A 22,901-nucleotide genomic window follows, 5' to 3' on the forward strand; every position below is an offset into this window, starting at 1 on the left:
ACGAACTGCATAAACATCTTCAGCTTTAGTCTAGTCTTCCTGTCTCCATGCAAGAGAATTACTGAATTAGTATTCATAGAAGATTCATAGCACACGCAATACATATAGAATAATGCATGCACCAGCCTTAATGTCAAGTAGCCTTTGCTCTGATAACTTTTAGATTCCATCAACATGTACTCCAAACACGAGATACCAGATATGCTATAGGTACATGTCGTCCTGACATCCCAGACTTTAGTCTCCTCTTCTAGTGCAGAGCCCCAGCTCTCCCCAGTTACACGTCATGGCCCATTTGCGCGCACCAGTAGGTTAAAGGTTCCAGCTGCCCAGGTAGCCCCCTCCATGTATCCACCCATTCATGACACTTCTGTGACGTTTTCATCACATGTCTACGTGCACGCCCTGTGCACGCCTTCTTTGTACGCCCATATGTTCTTATCTTACGTTTGCCACTTGTTACGCCTACTGTATGCAATGTAACTTTACTGTTTTACTATATATACTATGAAATGTTAATGAGATGTTGCAGCTGCCATTCCATTCCATTGCATGCCATTTCATGGTCTTTAGGCTCGAGCCATCCGATTAAAGCCCATTCTGACTCAGATATCACGGATCCTGCCTCTTATTTATTGAGCTATCTGTTTTAGTTAATGCATAGAAAAATAGTACCGGTATTTAATTATTTATTTACCACAACCTATCATCCCGAGTCTCTACATGGCTGGCAACCATCATCACCCCAGCCATCAGCACCTGCGCCAATCAACACCACTGCCAGAGACCGGCAGTGTGGACTGGCAAGAGGTTCAAGAAGCTCGAGTAAGACAAGGAACCAACGAACTTCGACACCCTCAAGAACCAGAAAGTATAACCATTAACAGGAGAAGGTCGCAGCGACTGGTACAGTCTCAGAGTGAAAAAAAAAAGACAGTGTCCTAGAGCCAGGACAAGACTAGAAGGAAACGGGCGGAGTGCACGCCGCTCGGAGAAACCTGGTCAGGAGGACAACAGCAGCGAGATGGCCGGACCGCGTCGCGAAAAGGGAAACAGAAAAGAAGGGCACGACGCCATGAAGGAAAGAGAAGAAGAAAGGAGTCATGTGGCACGACGTCATCAAGAACAACAACACCCGGAAAGGTGAGGAGAGGTGTGACAGGTCTACACACCCACCAGAAGAAGAGGTTACACGCACCACAACACCGCGTACAGTGACCCACATGTCCAGGAGAACATTGATGGCACTAGAAAAAGAACAGGCATCTATTTACAAGTTCCCTGAACAACCCATCGACTGCAGGAATGAACAGCCTGGACCATTGGCAACACCCACCTTTGGGATTGAGCGGAAGCCTGGATGCGGAGAGCGCTCAGACGTCCGACAGAAGGAGAACTGACCACTCCACACCCGCCCGTGGACATCCAAGGGGCAAAGGCCTCAGGGACACCGGTGGCAGAGGGTCCCGACACGAGAGATGGATCAGTCGCCGTCTACCCTGCACGTCCCAGGAAGAAGAGGAACTTGTGCGCAAAGGAAAGAGTCAACAGCCACCCTCCAGGCGGAGCTACGGATGCATGGTAGTAATCTCATCGCCTCCTCCATTCACACCGGCTTGTGGAGTTGGAGCAACGCTGCAGAGAACACCCCGCCCAGCGGAAACCTGAAGACAGGACATCTCGTGGCAGGAGAATACCCGCGAGAGGGGTGTCCCAGTGAGAGGGGTGCCTTTCAACCTCTCCCTCCTTTGTAATATGAAACCAAGCTGCAAGACAGTGAAGAAACCCGACGGACTAGTAAGACAACCTCCATCAAGTCTACCATCTGGTCATCCTGTTCGGTGTCACCCCAAAAGCTCAATGGACTGAATAACACACTTCCATGGCGCAAGTCCAGAAGAGCACGCCCACCGAAGACCAGGACGCCGAGCCCAAGAGAACGAACTTTTCAGCTGAAAGTTTCCACCGTCGTCATCTAGCAAGCAGCTGAAGAGACTCCTTCTAAAGTTATGAGATTGCATTTTTTTGTTTTTTTCCTCCCACAGGTTCGGACTTTATTTTGTCTCAACTTTTATTAAAGTTGGGGAGGAATGTAGTGTCCTGCTGGACACGGTCTAGTTGTTTTAGAGGATGTAACCCACACTCTACACCCACCCACCACTGGTGTCACGAGTCACGTGACCCAGTTAATAAAGGGGGCCGGGCGCTCGTGCTCGAGGCTAGTTTACTAACCCACAATCTCGTGTCTGCGTCCCTCATTGCGGCACCATGTGGGCCTAAGGCCCAACACGACATGGACCAGGGCAGCGTCCAATGTCTAACCTCTGTATCTTCCATCCCACGTTCAACAAACCCATGACGAAGACCAGAGAGGAGACCGACGCACGCTCTTTACAATTGGTTGGCTGGCCTTCCTCTAATCAATATTCATGGCTTCTCTTCCTCTAATCAATATTCATGGATTCCCACAGAAGGGCCACGTGTGGGTTAGAACCCAAGTCAAAACTTGGTAATCAGGCATTTTTTTTTTGGGTTGCAGTTTTATATGGCACGAACTCGACCCGAGCAGAGACCGGGAGATGAGGTGAGTTGCCAGAATCACAGGATGTTTGCGCCTCCAACAAAGACTCCAACCTGGTTCCCCAGCATCAAAGGCGGCCGCTCTGGCCGTTAAGCCACATCCTCTCCTGAACGGCTTCCACGCAAAGGCCTCAATGTGCCACAGGCTTGTAAAAGAATGTCTACATTTCTCGGGGAGCCAATGAAACAAGCATTGGTAAAAGCATTGGGTTTCACCTATATGGTTAATAATAAGCTGTTTAGGTTTCGCCTGCACAGCGCGTGCATCAAACGTTGATTCTAGGGGTGCAGAAGTGGTGTAAACATCCATTACCCTTTGGGTACCATGGAGAGGCCCGTCTGATCTCTCTGGAGGAGATGAGATGGATTTATGGTCACGTCACACAGGACGAGTGCTGGGTGATTAATTTTACTAAAGGACCCGTCTTCCTCCCCACACAGGCCTGAGTCACCCGGGTCCCACATCTGGAGTGACACCCTCATGCATGTACCGCATCTGGAGTGACACCCTATGAAGTCACCATGTACAGGTGTCACTTCAAAGGTTTTCCTATTGGAATTTAGACGCCTGCTGTTTGGGATCCACAAAGGGAAACTAATCCGAGTGTGAGTTTGTGACTCGCGTCGCTGGACCGCGAGGACGGGAAACTAATCTTTTCTTTTAATGCCTCGTGATCTAAATCCAGTGATGGGCTCTGCCCAAGTGATGTGTCCCTGGAGCTGTAATGCGCAGATACCAACGTCCCCACTGGAGAGATGTCACTTCTTTACCACAGCGTCAAAGCGGAACTGACATCCTTTTGCTATAAAAGTTATAAAAGAATAGTTGCCCACCAGGGGCGGTGGGTAACATTTGAAAGTGGTGAGGCGCAAAGTGATTTGCATACAGCACCGTAGCGAGCGAGCGATCCCGAACCCCTTAAGGGGGGTTTGGGGGGATAACCCCCCCAAGAACATTTTGAAAAGAAAGAAGAAAAATCTCAGCTCTAAGAGTAGAAGAAGTTGCACAGCAGTTGGGAGACAGCCTTTACAAAGCCCTCTGTCCCACTCGTTTTTTGTACCTTTCTGCCCCCTGTTCCACTCATTTTTGTGCCCTTCTGCCCTCTGTCCCACTCGTTTTTGTGCCTTTCTGCCCTCTGTCCCACTTGTTTTTTTGTGCCTTTCCGCCCATAAGGGGGGTTTGGAAAATTGTGAAAAAAGAGAAGAAAAATCGTGCATTTTCAAGCAAATTTGAGAAAGCAGGAAGGTTAATAAAGCAATTGTGAAAGTGCAGTTATTACAAACACACACCCACACACAGAGACACGCTTTCACATACAGAGTCACACACACACACCCACACATCAATCCACACACACACTCACACAGACACCTCCTCACACACACACACGCTCACACACACATATCTAGATAGATTCCACTCTCCACAGTCACTACATGAGGTGCCAGCTCGCTACCACACATGCCTATTCTTTCGAAAAGGCAAATAAAAGATCTAGCATACACACACAGACACACAGAACTGCCTGATTCCAGTCCAGCCACATGTGGCCTCATGCAGATATCGTGCTCGATCCCCTTGACCTTGTGCTATACAATGAGTCACTGTCAGCTCCAGGAGGCTCATGAACCTATGACGGGGAGTAACCAGCAATAGCATCCCACTACTAACTGTATCTGCAGAGTATCTGTCTTTGAGGGATCACATCAGCCCTGTAGCCCATTAGGCACCTCCCTAGCAGGCCATGTGTAGGCAGCGGGCTCACCTCCAGTTCCATTCAGGCTGAAAACACGACGGTAATCGGGCCTCACTCAGGCAGGTCACACCCCGTAACGGCCCTCTCAGAAACTGGGGACAGATTCGGTCCGAACTACAGTTTGTTTTTTAGACATCACCGGAACAATAAAAAGTAAGCACAAACACAGAATACAGACATTAATACAATGTGCCGCACCTTCTGTGGACTCAGGTTCACAACAGAAGAAACGCAGGGATGCCCAGAAAAACACAAATCAATCAGGCCAGCTCAGTTCATTTTTGAGACAGGAGAAAATACAAACATATCCTCTTTACCAACATGCATACAGACTGATGTATTGCGAAAGGGTAACACCAGCCACATAAAAGCATTTAAAAACATCATCAAAAAGGTGCATAATATGTTTGTTGAATGCCTTGGTTCTTTGGTTTTCCAATTGGGGTCTCCATAGTGAGTGGCCCAGTAGCAGTGTTCCGCTGGGTCCTCGCAAAAAAAGAATAATAATAGTAATTAAGTCAGGGAAAGGGAAGTCAGCAAGGAAATCATGTGCGCCATGGAGTGCTGAAAGGGAGTGAAAAAATAGTCCCCTCAGAGCAGTGAAAGGATACAAATCAACCTACAAAATATTATAGAAGCTATGCTGCAGTGGGGGGACAGCATCAAGAACATGGAAGAAAGCAATTAAGAAGGAGCAGGGAACTGAGACAGAGAACAAAGCCATTCAATCATACACTAGGTTCTGGCTTTCTCTATGTATTTTGTATTGGAGACAATGGATCATTGACAACACACAGCTAAAGCTGTTTGTATGCGAGGCCTAAGAATTGAAGATGTACATTTAAAATAGCAAAGCGTTAATGTGTATATCAATGAAAAGTTAACTCTAGCTGTTAGTATACCGCTTAGGAGAACACACATTACAAACAAAAATCAGGCAGCACCTAACAGCAATTTTACTAACCACAGCAGGACCCTAAATGTAAATAAGACGACTGATGCATAAGGGATGCTAGTTATTGTCTGAAGCTTCAGGGAATGCCACAGCATATTCTCCAGAATGCCTTGGCAAAATGAGTGCAATTAACCTTTAATCAATTATAATGATTAATGCATATGGTTTTAAGCAGATATTTAGCATTTACACTGAAAAGAAAATATGTGCAGTGTTTTATTGCTAAAGTAATTTACAATGCACGAAAGTGGTGCAAATATATCCGTTCGCAGTGAAGCACTTTATAAATGTACCCCATCACTGCAAAGCGTTCCTATGTAAAAAAACATCTGTGCTGTTACTTGGTGGAAGTTTTATTTTTGAACTGGTCGGGGATGCATAGTCAATACAAAAGAAATGCGCAGGACAGTGTACAATCATCCAGCAAAAAGTAAAGTAAGAACAGAAATTCAAATTTGACATTTTCAGTGTTTTTACCTTTCTTCCCTTCGGAATGTCTGTCTCATTGGTAGTCTTCTTTGATGGAATAAAGGAACTGTCATGGTGATTGGACTCATACAGAGACACAAGCACACACACAGGCACACACGCTGACACACCTCACTCAGACACAAGCACACACACACACACACAGGCATCCACACAGAGACACACACACAGGCGTATACACAGAGATATGCCCAGGCACACACAAAGGCACGCACACGCAGACACACCTTAAGCACACATACAGGCACACACGCTGACACACCTCACTCAGACACAAGCACACACACAGGTGTACACACACAGACATGACTCATTAAAGAGTTATTTTTAAAAGTGTTCCTTCTTACAAGTTTGCAAATTGTTTTAAACTATGTTTCCTAGACATTACAGACGTGTTTGCAGAGAAACATTGGTTGGTGAACTCGTGCTCTGCAGCGGGGATCGCTCCGACTGAAAGCAGCAGAAGTCTGACTGAAAGCAGCAGAGCTCCGACTGAAAGCAGCAGAGCATGTGGAGCGCCTGTGGCGTGTGGTTTGAACTCTTGCTGTCTGGAGAGGTCACATATGTGGGCAGGAGAGTTCAGAGATTAAGAGCCTGCAGGAGCAATGTGGGCAGCCTGAGGTTTTAAACATGGAGGCTGGGCTCTGCCTTTTACCATCAAAGCTTGAATAATTCCACATGGTTGGATACATCTAATATCTTTTAGCACAATGCGGGGAATGCGCAACTGGTTCGGCCAATGGGAATGCTTAGAACGCTGGCATGGACTACCAATGACCGAGCGCATTAAATGTTCAGTGAGCGCGTGAGGCAGTGGCATGACGCTCACTGGGACAGTGGGCCCATGGGCCTGCTTGTGATAGGTAAGATTTGGAGTGGGTAGGCACGTGCTGATAGCCATATTGTCCACGTGCAGTCAGCCACAAACAGTTGTTAACTTCCGCTCCAAGCCATCATTGTGGGGCGGAAAATTAATCTGAGTTAATTTCATGAACAAAGGGTGTTCCCTGCAGTTAGAACCTGAGAGTACAATAATGCATAACTTATCAACAGCTTTAGAGGCTCAAGGCTGGGCTAGTGTTGCCTACGCATACCTCATTCTTTTATTTTCTCTAATCGATAACTTTGTTGTCACAGAATGCACATGTGTATTTAAGAGAAAAGCCCGAGCAGAAGTGGTGGACTTGGAGTAGTGAGATAAAATCACACTGCACAACCAGGGTCCAGGGGAAGCTCCCTTTATATCTGGACACACCTCTCAAACACATAAATCCAGTTAGTTTTGGGCTCCCCTTTCTCCACCTACCCTCACGTACAAGCTCTCGTTCTCCAGTGCTCTCTTTATTCACCCAACACTCTATCCTCTAAACTCCCTCTCTAGGTTTCTCTTCCTGCCCCTCTTTCTTTCCAGCTTCTGTCTCTCTTCTTCCTCATGATACTGAACACTAACTTTCTCTCATTCTATACCTCACTGCCACTGTCCTCAATCCTTCTCTTTTTAGCCTCTTTTTAGCCTTCCTCTTTACCTATCTACTGTTCTCGCTCTCACACAACACCAGCACTTTCTAAGACACTGGCAATTGATCATCGGCACTTCCTATGATCATCAGCACTTCTTATGAACATTAAATCACCGGCACAACCTATGACCACTTGCGTTTCCTATGTTCACTGCTTTCCTATAATCATCAGCACTTCCCATGATCATCAGCACTTCCTATGATCATTAACTCACGGGCACATCCTAATATGATCGGCTCTTTCTATGATCACCGCCTTCCTATAATCATCAGCACTTCCTATGATCATCGAATCACCGCCACCTCCTATGACGATCAGCAGTTCCAGTGATCACAGCCTTTTTATGATCATCAAATCTAAGGCACGTTCTATGATCACTGGAGCTTTCAATGATTACTGCTCTCCTATAATCATCTACGCTTCCTATGAACATCGGATCACCAGCACTTCCTATTACCATAGAATTACTGGCACATCCTATAATCATCCGCACTTCCTATGATCATCGGATCACCAGCATCTTCTATGACAATTGGCACTTCCAATTACTACTGCCTTTTTATGGTCATCAGCACTTCCTATGAACGGATCACTGGCACTTCCTACAATGATCATCAGCGCTTCCTATGATTAGCGGTTTCCTATAATTATCGGCACTTCCTATGATCATCGGATCACTGGCACTTCCAATATGACCGAAGGCACTTACTATGATCACTGGCTTCCTACCATCCCTGGCACTTTCTATGAAATGTAATTGCTTCTTTCAGGGCCAACTACACCTTTATTACACCATGAATGTAGGTCACAGTCACACAATACCTTGGCCGAAATTACTCTCGTACGCGTTAAATAAAGGACTGCATGGATGCACCGGCCACCGGACACAACAGTGCTCTGTCACACGGGAGGGGCCCAAGTCTCTAGCAAGCAGAAAGCACAGAGCTACATCATGCTTTACCCTCAGGGTTTTGTTTTTCTCTCTCGCAGATTTATATAGCGCAAACTCGACTCGAAGGTATTGGAGTGCTTTTGAGCACCAGTTACCTTATACAGGGACGCTTTCATTTTCACAATGTTTGAAATACCGGTCGCTAAAACACAACTTCGCCTACAATTGTGCACCGTGACACAGTCAAACCACTCACCGTTCACAGGGAAGGAGTCCTTCATGCACACGGTCCACACGAGGCGAGAATGGTGGCGAGTAGATGATCTGACGAAAGCTCTGCAGTGCCGCAAAATGGCCAATCACTGTATGACTACATGAAGTCACACACAGTGATTGGCCATTATGCAGTGTGTGTGTGTCACCACCCACACGCGGCATCCAATAATGGATTGCCCTGCCCTGCTGCGCGGTGACCGGCCAATCCTGGCGCTGCAAGCAGCGCCAGGATTGGCTAGGGGGCTCACTGACTGCTCGCCCTGTGCGCCACTGTAAAGCCGGGGGCTGCGGCCAGGTTAAACGAGCACCCCCCCTGGTTACCCCCAATGGGGGACCTTTCATGCGCATGCTCGGGCTAGTTTCTGCCCCAAGCATCACTTGCGCGCTAGATACCTTGGCTGGCCTGGCTGTCAGCTGCTGCAGCTGAGTGATTGCGTCACGTGGACTGTCACTCAAGTTGCGTAGCAGTCCAGACCAGCCCCCCTGCCAGCGCTTGTAGGAGAGTAGGGTCTGCTATCCTATGGTCACCCCAAATTCTTGCTTTTTGCTTCACTGGTTTATGACTTAATGTGGCTGTGGGCCTGCTAATCAGACCCACAGCCTGCTGTTCTCTCTCTAAATGAATGCCAATGCACCTTAGGTGCATTACGAAATTGGAACTGGTTCACCTTGTTGGCCCCTGTAACAGTGTACCCCAGGTACCCAGGGCATAGGTGCTTCCAAGGCCTACCAGGGGCTGCAGCACGTATTGTGCCAACCCTGGCCTGGCCTCCATATTTGACACAACTGGCTGATCACTCAGCTGGGGTAAGTCGGTGTAACCACCCCTTACTTAGGTATAGTATGCCTATATCTAACCTAAAATGGACACATATGTTCCTATCAGCCACTCCTATGGAAGGCCTCTTCAATCCTGGAGGCAGAGTGCTTGGAAATATGTGAAATGGCGCTCTGGCATGAGCTGAGCCTGTCTGCAGCTTTCGTAACCAAGTCCTTTAGCTGTTCCATGATACTGCCATACCATATACTCTTAAGTGCATTATGAACCTCGCGGTTAAATGCTATCTTTGGTTTGGCTTTATCAAAACATGTCGAGTAAGGTGTCATACGAATTGGAATACTACCCCCTCGCCAGTGCTGGCGACGGGGGTAGCATTCCACCCTTCTAGAGGGACACGACATGTACCTAACCTGAACCCCGGTTAAAGTTAAACGTGAGCCTCAGCATCACAAAGTGGATGCTGCCACCACAGACACAAGTCTGACCTCCTGCTGCTGGGAGTCCTTCCAGCGAGGGCAGCTTGGACAAAGGGTTTCCTGCCTTGGGAGGTGCTAGCACCACCCCAGACAGGATTTTGTGTATTGGGTAGGACAGGGCTGAATAGAATCCGACATGCCTGGGGCACACAAAGTGTCCCTGTACATATGCCAGTTCAACCGGTGCTGGGGCTCTCCAGCCCCAGTCTTGGTGCGAAGCTGGACAAAGGAAAGGGGGTGTAACCACCCCCCTTCCTGGTCCCACCCAGAGGAGGGACCTAGCAGGTAATCCGGCCCCTAGATTTGGAATAAGAGTAGGAGCTGTGTTCCAAGACTTCAGATCATCCTGAACTCGACTTGAAACTAAGAAGAAAACTGGACTTCGACATTCTGCTGCACAGAAGACTGAAGAGAATCTCCCTTGTGGCCAAGGAGTGACCACCCTGTGAATACAGGCACCAACCAGCAACTCAATGTCTGCCAGATCCCGAGCCCAAAGCCCAACGAGACCCAGACTCCCAGACATCTCAGAGACCGATCCACAGTCCCTGCAAAGAAAAGACCCATGGAGGCACCGAGAGACGTGGGACCGGCCATCTCGAAAGACCCCCGAGAAGCTGACTGCGCAGCACCCGAGGTACCCTCAATGCTGTGCTTTGGGGTTTGAGAAGCCCCGCCACCGAGCAGCATTTGCACCGAAGATCAGCCCCCCAGCATCTCCACGATCTGCGTGGGGCCCTTTTGCACTTTGCCACTTGATGCGCCATCCCGGCCACTTGCCACGTGGCTAGCGGCCATCTTGGCGATGAAATCTACAAACTACACCGCTGGTCTGGTAGCTCCAGACTGGCCCTTGCTCCTCTGAAAAGGAGCACCCGCTCTGACCTTGCTTGACAGAGTGAAAAGCTTTTTTCGCTTCCTGCGTGGCTTGCATTAGCCAAGGCCTGCTCCAATCAAGTTGCCGATACTGCCATCAGCTAGAGCCTTTGTTGGACCGCTTGTGATCGACTCCTGGACGTCCTTGACCTCTTTGTGTCCACGTGGCTGCGGAGACAAGCTGTACCTCTTCACCTGTTTGCACCCGACATCGCCTGGTTCCATCCTGGTTCCACGGTAGGCACTGGCTATTGACTTTGAACATTGTCCCCTCTGCTTTCAGGTCTTCAAATCTTCAGATCCATCCTTGGATCCACCGGAACTCTCCTCGACGACCCGCCTGCAGCATCTTCATCTCCAGACACCATCGACCTGCGTGACGAAACCCGACACGACTTGGCACCTGTGCACCCGCTTCCTGTGGGTGAGGTAACTCAGCAACGCCGGTGTTTCTACACTGGTACACACCTCTAGTGCCTAGCTCTAAAGTTTTGTCCTTCTAGGTCCATCGGAAGGTTCCTTAAACACTAACTTTGTAACTTTTACGCACCATTGACTTAACATTGGTGCATGCGTGCACTTTAAGGACTGCACCCGAGTCCCGCGGGCCTTTCCCGACTTCATCACTGCTATTCCCGAACAGCTCCAGCGATTCCCCAGGCCCTAGGCCTCTTTCCTTTCCCATTGGTGGTTCTTTTACCACTATTTTAGTATATGGTTTAAGTGGCCCCTAGGGCTCATCCATATTGTGCAACTTTTGTGTTTTTAAACTGTGTTTTGTTTTAACGCATTTGCTTCTGTGCTCATAAAGAGTATAGGGGATATTTTGTAGTAAATAAATATATATATTTTCAATATATATCTGTGTGGTGCCCTTTCATTTGATATTGAAGGGGATTGTGTATGGTAAAACAGTTTGGTTCACATGCCTTTACAGAGTTTAGCCTAAGACTGCTTTGTCCATGCTACTAGGATAGCTGGTCTATAAGGTTGACTTACAACCAATCATCATAAGGGTTGCTTGGCATGGTACAAGGTGATCACTAGAACTCGTGAGCATCATATACCAGGCCAACTTCTCACATTGGTGAGCAGCGGTTGCGATTTGAGCTTGCTGTTGTTTTACCATTACAATCTTTGAGAGTATCATTTGAAAGATCATACAGGTACCTGATAGGTACATTAAAAACAAGACTAGTATACTTAAGTTCTACTTAACTTAGTTGTTGTAGAGGATAGGGAGTAGCACACCCTGACTACAACTACTAGATAGGTTTAGTAGATAAACACCAGTGTAGGCAGATTGCAACACATCCACCCACACTAGAGCAATGTCTGGAGCAGAGGGGTCCACTGGACCTATCCCTGTTGAGGGTGACCCTTCAAAGGCACCATCCAAATTTGCTATATTCAACTTTAAAGAACTGAGGCACCTGTGTTCCTTAAGAGGAATCAAAACGGGTCCTACCCCTACAGCAGGTCACCTCAGAGAGCTGTTAGAGAAGTCTGAAGCTCTAAAGACCTCCAAACCAGGCCCCTCAGGGAATGGAGATGGAGGCTCTCCCACTAAAGATGATAACACTGACACCCCTGTCCCTGTCATCCAGATAGATGAGGAAAACCAGGTCACTGGAGATACTCAGCCTGAGGATGAGAAAGAAGAGGAAGAGGAGGAGGAGGAGGAAGGAAGTGATTCTGATGATGGTAGAAATAGCCAGGTGTTAGTCAGTAGGCTTAACCAGGCTAACTTAAGCTTATTTGGGACTGAAAGTGGGTCCAACCCATTCAGACCCCCAAGTGGACTTAACCAGGAGCAAAGGAGGAGGAGGAATCACTCAGGTGAGTCCAATACCTCCCAAGCTTCTAGAGGTTCTCATGGTCACTCCAGAAGGGGGTTGACTAGCCCTCAAAGAAGGGAACATGAAGCCAAAATGAGAGAGGCTGAGCTTAGGATCCAGAAGCAAGAATTAGAAGTTGCCCGGGCCAAAGAGAAGCTTGCTAGAGCAAGGCAGCCTAGAGAGAGTGGATTAGGATCCACTGGTGGCAGCACTATCCAAAAGGATAAAGACAGGTCCTATGACAATAGAAACCTGAGTAAGATTGTGCCCCCCTACAAAGCTGGGGATGATATCCACAAATGGATGACTGCACTTGAGAGAGCCTGCAGAGTACAGCAGATCCCTCAGGAGCAGTGGGCAGCAATCTTGTGGTTCTCCATTGATGGTAGAGGCCGAGACAGACTCCTCACAGTTAGTGAGGGGGATTCTATAAACTACCTGCTCCTGAAGAGTGCTCTGATTGATGGGTTGGGCTTAACCACTGAATAGTACAGGTTAATGTTCAGAGACACCCAGAAGACACAGACTCAGGACTGGTCTGAATTTGTTGAATGTGCCACTAAGTCTCTGGAGGGTTGGTTGCTGGGAAGTAAGGTTACAGACTATGAAGGATTGTACAATTTGCTTATGAGAGAACACATTTTAAATAATTGTCAGAACCAGCAGTTGCATCAACATTTGGTTGACTCAGATCTAACCTCTCCGCAAGAATTGGGAACGAGGGCAGACAAATGGGTTAGAACCAGAGTTAAGCTAAAGAACCAGAACCAGAACCAGGGTGGTGACCAAAAGAAAACAGACCAGAAGGGTGGGGAGCAGAAAGCTAAAGACCAGAAGTCTTCAACAGGGCCCCAAACTAATACTGAGGGTGGGTCCCAAACTTCCAAGAAGAGGAAGAAAGAAGGTCAAAGAAAACCCTGGTGTAGTACTTGTAAAAACACCTCTCACTGGACCAGTGAGTGTAAAAAGGGTGGAGCCCCCAACACTGCAGCCCCTAAGGCACCTGCACCCAATAGTATAGTCAGCAGTGTTGGTCCACAAACTAAGGGGGTAGTAGGTATCACCTTGGGAACTGAGGGAGATTCTGGCCTAGTCAGAACCCCTACACAAGCTGTTCTGATTTGTGATGTGGAGATTGATTTGTCCACTACTGTCAGTCCCAGTAATCTGGGCAAGTACAGGCAGACGCCTTTGATTAATGAAAAAGTGGCTCAAGCATACAGGGACACATGTGCCAGTGTCACCATGGTGACACCTAGCTTTGTGGACCCTGGACAATACCTACCAGGTGATAATTACCTGGTGACCAATGCCAGCAATGTCACTACTACACATAGTGTGGCACTTGTTAACTTTTCCTGGGGAGGGGTAACTGGCCTAAAAAGAGTTGTGGTTAGTGCTGATCTCCCAGTAGAATGTTTGTTGGGCAATGACCTGGAGAACTCTCTATGGTCAGAAGTTGAGTACAGGACTCATGCAGAGATGTTAGGGATATCATCACATGTCCTTGCTGTGACCAGGTCACAGGCCAAAAAGTGCCTCTCTGAACCTCGGTCTTGGATCCTAACAATGGACCAAGCACCTTCCAAGAAGAAGAACAGGAGGGTAAAGGCTGTGCCTTCCTAACTGCCTACAAGTGAGGATCAGTCTTCACAGGAAGATGATCTTGAGACCCCTGAAGGAACTGTCCCTGAAGAGCTTGAACCTGATCAGGTTGAGTTTCTGGGGACAGGGGGACCTTCTAGGGCAGACTTGGGGCATGCTCAGTTAACCTGTCCTTCCCTTGAACCCCTCAGACAGCAGGCTGCTGCTGAGGCTGCTGGGAATGCTCAAGGTACCCATAAAGTATATTGGGATGATGGGCTCCTTTATTCAGAGGGTAGAGACCCCAAGCCTGGTACAACCAGGAGGTTGGTCATACCTCTGCAACTTACGGGCTTCCTTCTTACCTTGGCCCATGATATTCCCTTAGCAGGACACATAGGCCAGAATAAGACTTGGGACAGGCTTGTCTCTCACTTTCACTGGCCTCACATGTCTGAAGATACAAAGGAGTTTTGTCGCTCCTGTGTAACCTGCCAAGCCAGTGGCAAAGCAGGTGGAACAACAAAGGCCCCCCTGATACCACTACCTGTGGTGGGGGTCCCCTTTGAGAGAGTGGGAATTGATATTGTAGGTCCAATGGATCCCCCTACAGCATCTGGGCACAGATTCATACTGGTGGTGGTGGACCATGCCACCCGGTACCCAGAGGCAATTCCACTTAGGACCACAACAGCTCCTGTTGTGGCCAGGGCCTTACTTGGAGTTTTCTCCAGAGTGGGGTTTCCTAAGGAGGTAGTATCTGATAGAGGTGCCAACTTCATGTCAGGATACTTAACAGCTATGTGGAAGGAATGTGGTGTCAACTACAGGTTCACCACTCCCTATCATCCACAATGCAATGGGCTTGTTGAAAGATTTAACAAGACCCTAAATGGTATGATCAAAGGATTACCAGAAAAGCTCAGGCGAAGATGGGACATCCTTCTACCCTGCCTTCTGTTTGCTTACAGAGAGGTCCCACAAAAGGGGGTTGGCTTCAGCCCCTTTGAATTGTTGTTTGGGCACCCTGTAATGAAGAACTTGGTAATTTCGCTCTCAGGGAATACTTACTGATATAACAAGAACTTGGCACAGACTCTGAAAATATGAAAAAGACATCTTTATTAAATACAATTAAGTGAGGCTACGCCACCCAACTGCCTTAGCAATTGAATGAGGCAGTCTCAGGAAATACAGATAACAGAGCTCTTATATATGTTTTAGGTTACATGACTCAGCACAACAGTAAGGGGCTTATGCAAGCATGCAAAAACCCCAACATTCCTTATTTACAGTTTGACCAATCCCATGTATACACGACCAAAGCATTGTATGATGACAAACCCATTTTTCAGTTTGTCCAGCAAAAAAATTATCATCAAACAAACCCATAAAAACATTCTTCTTTAGACAAGCTGGTAAAGACCCATAATGAAAAGGCCCGCAGCCCACATCATAAATAGACCATAAAGAAGGAACAGAAACAGATAGGAGCAAGATAAAGGGGTGTGTGTGTGTACAATAAACATTGCAATGTCCTGCTCTTTGATCTCTATCTGACCAGCTGCCTACTAAGGAACTGGTTCAACGAGGTCAGCCTCGGGCAAGGGAGTCAGCTTGTTCAGGTCACACAAAAGTCAGCTAAGGTGTATGTGTCCCTAGAGACTCGAATTTGGCTGTAGTTATAAGCCTATGTGAGGGCAACTCACAAGATGGCTGCTGTACACAAAATGGAAGCCAAGGGTTCAGTACGAAAATGACGATTTCGAGGTGAAATCGTTACTGGAATATGACGAAAAGGCTTGTACATAGTGTACTAGCCATTCTCGGTCTTTTGATATAAAAATCGTCATGCTACGACAAAGTTTATTACACGAGTCCAGAATTTTCAGTACCACAGACGCTCCTTTTGCCCTTACATAGGCAATAACCTATACTCACGCTAGTCTGAGTCCAGGTCTATATTTATCAAATCATCAAGATGTTGCTGAAGCATAATCCTATTACTTAGCGACTCTCTCGGGACAGGTCTCCTTACACACGCAGTAGCACAAAGGCCATATATGGCAGGACCAACAATTAGTGATGTTCACTACTAACTGGTCTCGATGCAGAAACTGTACAAAAGGAATTATCAGTAAACTCTGACCTCCTAACTAGTCCATGTTCAGGTAAAATCTGGAAAGAATGCAAAGAAGTAGAAGTAGGAAGAGACATAGGTTGGGAGGTGGGTACAGATGTGAATTGGGCAGCAAAAACAATCCCACCCATAAAAGACAATGCCATGTTTAAAAAACCACTAGAAAACACGTCATTAAGAACATATAGACAAAGTAGTGACCGCTATTACAAATGAAATCATAATTTTTCACAACCCTAAGCAAAAAGTAAATCCTAAAATTATCTAGTAACATTGTAGGTCTTCCTATGCATTTTCTGTAATTTATTATATGTTCAAGTGAAACAATGGTGACCCTCATTAATGCTCTGAGGTGAAAAGGGGATACTCTTCCACAGGAAATGGACTTTATTCTGCTTTTACTAGACAGAATCTACTTAAAAATAATGTCAGTTGAACGATAAAATCATTCTCCTAACACTTAGTCATACAATCACACGGAAACCTCTTGTGAAATCAACTATGCCCAGAGTCTGTTCAAAAAGCCTCTCTGGCAGGCTTCTATTGTCCAATCAAGTCTGCTCCCCTTGTTGCATGGGCCTTTGGATTCAGGCCTCCCATGCTCTGATGCTCAGTATCTGTTGGAGTGCCCTCCTGGCAAACACTCATAGCTCATTCAAAAAGTCTCAATGTCTCAAGGCAGTGCACCGTATCTCTCCTCTGCGGCAGACACTACAGATATTGTGCTCTTCTCGTGCAGACCGGGACCATTCTCAGACTCCAACACTCATCATTCAGTGTCAGAGGACGCTCAGGCCGCTCTTTCATGGGCACCAGAATGGAGTGCCTTTTGCCGCTCTTGGATCCTCCGGTGCACTGCACTTTCAATGAAGCAAGGGAAAAAAAGGGGGTGCGTGGCCAAAACTCAGGCCAAGGGGCTCAAGGGACTGCACACTGTCAGAGGTTAACCAGCACATAACAGGCGCTCTTTTGCACTGAAATCTCAAGGGACTGCACACTGTCAGAGGTTACCCAGCACATAACAGGCGCTCTTTTGCACTGAAATCTCAAGGGACTGTGGCAAAACCAGCTCCTTCTTCTTTTCTGATGTTGAACGCCTTCTGATGAAGCAAGTGCGATGCTTTAAACAGTTCATTGTACAACAAGGGGACTGTAAACAGGTGGCCTGCGATCTTCAAAGGAGTGGCCACACGCCTTGGGACAATTCTGTGTTGAAATACACTGTCATTCTCAAAGGCAATACAAAACAAAGGCAAAATCAGTGCCTCTAGGCTCTTCAATAGGGTTTCCGTGTGAGAGCATATCTTTCATCATCATAGCGACATGGGAATTCTATCTGAATGGATGTCCTCACACATAGTGGCATGTCTCATGGGGCAAACACATTTTATCTCAATGATACACATAGGTGTTCCTAACTTCCTCATCTAGAACATCTCAAAAGCGGGATCACATACATGTTATCATAATAATTGTGCATCAGGTGGGACTATGCAATGCAAAAGCTAATGATCAAGATGTGGGAACAAAAGACAAGAACTAGAGAGTCCTGGTATTTCCATTATTTGTAATACATCTGGTCCATCAAAAATTAAAGCAGTAAAAAAAGACTAAAAACCAATTTTAGAATAGGCATTGAATTTGTCATATTAAAAAAACGTAATGTGTCTCCTATTGAGGTGGAAAGCTTATCTTACTATAGTATTGAGTCAGTTAATCAGTCCTAACAGTCCTAACAGTCAGACTGGAAAAACATCAGAATAGGCCTAAAGAAAATTCTTAGAAACCAGTCTAGTTATGCAACAGGGAATTATACATAAAATGGGGGTCCATGGTACATTACTGCAATCTGAAAGTGCGAACCTCAACAATACACTGATAACAATAAAAGCTGACTGGTGAAATGAATATGGAAAAGAGAATAGGACACAGCTAAAAATCCCCAATAACTAGGCCTGATGTGCTTGGGTGATAGTCAGGCATGTGACAAAAAATGAAACCTGGTTTCTTTTACGGTCCAGAGCCATAGGAAGGCCACTTAGGAATCAGAATAAAACTGACTAATGTGATATAGAAATTAGGTCACTATGTACAAGAGTCACAAATCTATAATTTATCCTTACGTCCAATCAGGATATATAATTTTAGGGCTGCCTGTTCCTTACAGGAAAGGGCAGTATCGTGACTACAAATGACACAATTTGCTGTTTATTTTTCTTTAATACTTATAGCCAAATTTCACATACACTGGTGAAGTGTTGTCTGTCTGGTTCACAATATGAAAAAAGGAAAAATCATATCTGTGAATTTTAGACAGCAACACGTATCGTCATACATGTCACAACAACACGGGTGAATTTGTAATAATTTTTTAAGCAGCAACATACAACATAAAACATGCAAAAACGCACAAAACGGACGTCAAGCCATCAGATATACTCGCTGTAAAACGTAGCATATATAAATGAGCGGTGACGCATAATACCGTGTAAGGATACCCTCCTGTTTGACAGTAGATCACCAATAGTGGGTATCTGCTGTCAAATACAACTTTCGGACACACAGAACCAGTAAGAACAATTCATGATAGAACAAAATACACAAACATGAAAAACGCATGGACAATTCTTTTCGAAGGAGTTGCGTATAAAAAAAAACCCATCTCATTTCAACCAACCAAACTTACGTGTCTTGGCATAAAATTCCCCAGAGCAATCCATGAATGATCTGTGAGCAGAAGCGAAAAGGAAAAAAATACACAGCACACAAAAGAGAGACATTTCTTATAATAAAACGGACATCAATTGTAACATTTAAGCAGAAGACAAAACATGATACACATTAAAAAACACAAAAATACCATTACTTAACTGTTACCATCTTGTCAGTCACCTTGCAACATTTTTAACGTTTAGATGTAAAATCCTTTCCCTGACACCCTAGAATTAGCCTTGTGCCACAATCTCCATTATATAAAAAAAAAAACTTCTTAATTGGCAAATCGTTCTTACTTATTCATGTAGGCTTCAAAATTTTTGTAAAAGGCTGCATCTTATTTTTTTTGTCTAAGACGTAGTGCAACACTTCGTTTTCTGTACTAGCAGACATTATTTTTTTAGAGCAGAAATACAAATGTCATGATGTTGGGACTTTTAAAGAAACCTTTCAAGAAACCTCTATTTATATTTCCCTTTGGAATTACGTCTTTAACTTTGAACCAGAAATTCCACCTTTCAGAGGCCTGTTTAGCAATTTTATTCTGCATTTCACAGAGACAAGGCTCGAATTTAAAAGGTCACAATGCCAACATGACAGAGACAGAAGGCCTACTACATTTACTGTGAAGGGTTCACACATACCAGTTTTTAGAACAAATGCTTGCTACCACCCTATACAATGGTACTCATTTTAACCACCTAACGTCTAAATGGGCCCCGCTAAAGTTAGAACCTTCAACCCTGATATTAAACACAAACCTCTGCACCGGGCACATTGGCTCACCGAGCTATGAAAAACAACCTCAATAACAACCTGCAAGTTTGTATTATACCCAAATGTATGCATTTACTGAAGCCAGAGACACTTTTTCACTATGCTAAATGACAAGAATCTGTGTTAAAAACCCATTTACCTCAATTTCGACTTTTATCTTTGGGGCACTTAAAAATAAATATCCTATAATTGTTTTACATATTAATCATCCTCAGGATGTTCTTTACACGTTACAGATATTAGACATTAGTCATATCTCATGTAAATACTTGGGAAAATGAGTTTTTTACGCCTGCGCCAAGTGAAAACCAACATGCAAATTACCTAATTACACCGTAACTCATAATTTGAATAAAATTTTAATACTAGGAGGTCATAGTATGAGTATTGAGCTTTATAAATATCAAAAAACGATTTTAAAAAGCCCTTTTTTTCTCAAATAATTTTTCCCTCTTCAATAATTTTTCGTTCAATGAAACCAATTATCTGTTTTTATGATAACTCCACATATAAAGGTAAGCTGCATCCCTTGCCTATCATTTTTAGATGCATTCATTTATGCGCCTACGCACAAAAGGCCTAACTTAAAACATGATATTTTTCGCGCCATTTTTAAAGGACAATCAGTATTTAGCGACAGAACCAAATAATATACTTTGAAAAAACAATGCTTAAAGAGAAGAAAACCCCATTTGGAATGTCTTCCAGTGATACAAAGTGGTGAACCTTATTTTTGTAACCCTCTAAAACACTACTCTGAAATGAAAAAGGCCAACTGTGATTAACTAACGGCTAAGTCCTGGGCTAAATATCTGCTGCCTTAAGGCAGGAAAGGCTGAAACCTGAAAGAGTGCTGAAACCTGAGCACGCTTTCAGTTTTACTGAAAACTGACATTTCAAGTTTTTAAAATGCGCGTGCAAAAAGATGCATTTAAATCTAGCAAGAAAAAATTTACTTTAGCTGAAGTGTTTGCCTTTAAAAAACGCTACAAATTCGTTTTGCTACCAAAGGCACAATTATTTTTGAGGCCCTTCATATTCCTAGTGAACGTGAATTTTAACTTATCTATTTTAAGCATTTAACAGTTTGCACATATGCGTTTTTGCTTAGTCTGTAAATTAAATAGCAACACATAGCGATTTTTAGCATGTGACATAGAAAATTGCTGGAGTGTTATTTAATTTCTACTTAATATTAATTAATCTGACATTTTACTTAACAGACTGAAAACATCAAGAAACCTACAAACACATTGAGCTTATTGCAGACATAAAGAGAAACGATTTAAACACTCAGGACACACAATACAGCGCTGTAAGCTATTACTGAAGTTACAGTAATGAGAAAAACCACATAGACATTGAAACACACATTGAACCCACAAATCGACACTCAGGACGAAAACAAAGCCATTTGTAAATATTAGCTGTGAGTCATATTTACAAGAAGCACGTCGCAATAGGGTTCCAAAAGACTGCAAAAAACATAGCCCAACAGACTGCTGTATGTGCACGAAGCCACAATACACTTAATTTACTAGCTTTGGCTGGCAGAACACCAAAAATCGTTCTGCATATCTCCATTCAATAAAACTGTGCAGAACAAAGGATCCTTGTTTTGTATTATGTCATATTTTAATTCCCTGGGGATACAAAATCACCAAGGAAGAAATATGTTTTTTTTAAATCTAAACCTATTTAGATATCCCCTTTAGGGGAAGCCGGCTAATCCAAACGTATACAAAGTTGGCCAACACAAATCTCCAAATTCGCTAAGATCAGGCATCTTATAGCTCACTAATCTAGCTTCAAACTTCGAGGGGCTATCTCTATCGATACACTCGTAAATACACAAGACCCTCGGTTTTCGAAAATTGCAATATTCAAATAAAAACTAAGGACAAATCAAACTAAGAACCAATCAAAATCAAAGAATCAAAGAACAAAGGACTGGGAGCGACCCACTTATACTTAACTCTTACTTTTACTAATCAAAATATTATCCAGATTCTAACTGTCAAGTTCTACATGACCTAATGGTCTTTTTAAGAATACTCATGCCAAAAAGGTTATCAGTCAGGAGTGACATCATTTGGAGGATCAAAAATCAGAAAGATCAGAAATATACTGGGCTGCAGAATCAAAGAATCTCCAGAATCCCCGTGCACAGAGTACCTTCTTAGTAGAATCTTGCTCTGTCCTCCTCAGTTCATTTCAGTCTCCTGGCATGATCACTCCCACAGAAAGTCACTTCTCTGATGATTCCCGCATTAGGGCACCAACTGAAGAACTTGGTAATTTCGCTCTCAGGGAATACTTACTAATATAACAAGAACTTGGCACAGACTCTGAAAATATGAAAAAGACATCTTTATCAAATACAATTAAGTGAGGCTACGTCACCCAACTGCCTTAGCAAATGAATGAGGCAGTCTCAGGAACTACAGATAACAGAGCTCTTATATATGTTTTAGGTTACATGACTCAGCACAACAGTAAGGGGCTTATGCAAGCATGCAAAAACCCTAACATTCCTTATTTACAGTTTGACCAATCCCATGTATATACGACCAAAGCATTGTATGATGACAAACCCATTTTTCAGTTTGTCCAGCAAAAAATTAATCATCAAACAAACCCATAAAAACATTCTTCTTTAGACAAGCTGGACAAGACCCATAATGAAAAGGCCCGCAGCCCACATCATAAATAGACCATAAAGAAGGAACAGAAACAGATAGGAGCAAGATAAAGGGGTGTGTGCGTGTACAATAAACATTGCAATGTCCTGCTCTTTGATCTCTATCTGACCAGCTGCCTAACAAGGAACTGGTTCAACGAGGTCAGCCTCGGACAAGGGAGTCAGCTTGTTCAGGTCACACAGAAGTCAGCTAAGGTGTATGTGTCCCTAGAGACTCGAATTTGGCTGTAGTTATAAGCCTATGTGAGGGCAACTCACAAAATGGCTGCTGTACACAAAATGGAAGCCAAGGGTTCAGTACGAAAATGACGATTTCGAGGTGAAATCGTTACTGGAATATGACGAAAATGCTTGTACATAGTGTACTAGCCATTCTCGGTCTTTTGATATAAAAATCGTCATGCTACGACAAAGTTTATTACACAAGTCCAGAATTTTCAGTACCACAGTAAGAGGACCCCTGTGTTTGGTGAGGGAAGGATGGGAGTTACCTCTCAAAAAGCCCAAGCAAGACATAGTGGACTATGTACTTGGTCTCCGCTC

The sequence above is a fragment of the Lissotriton helveticus genome, chromosome 5_1, assembly GCF_964261635.1.
Source record: "Lissotriton helveticus chromosome 5_1, aLisHel1.1, whole genome shotgun sequence".
Taxonomy (NCBI): domain Eukaryota; kingdom Metazoa; phylum Chordata; class Amphibia; order Caudata; family Salamandridae; genus Lissotriton; species Lissotriton helveticus.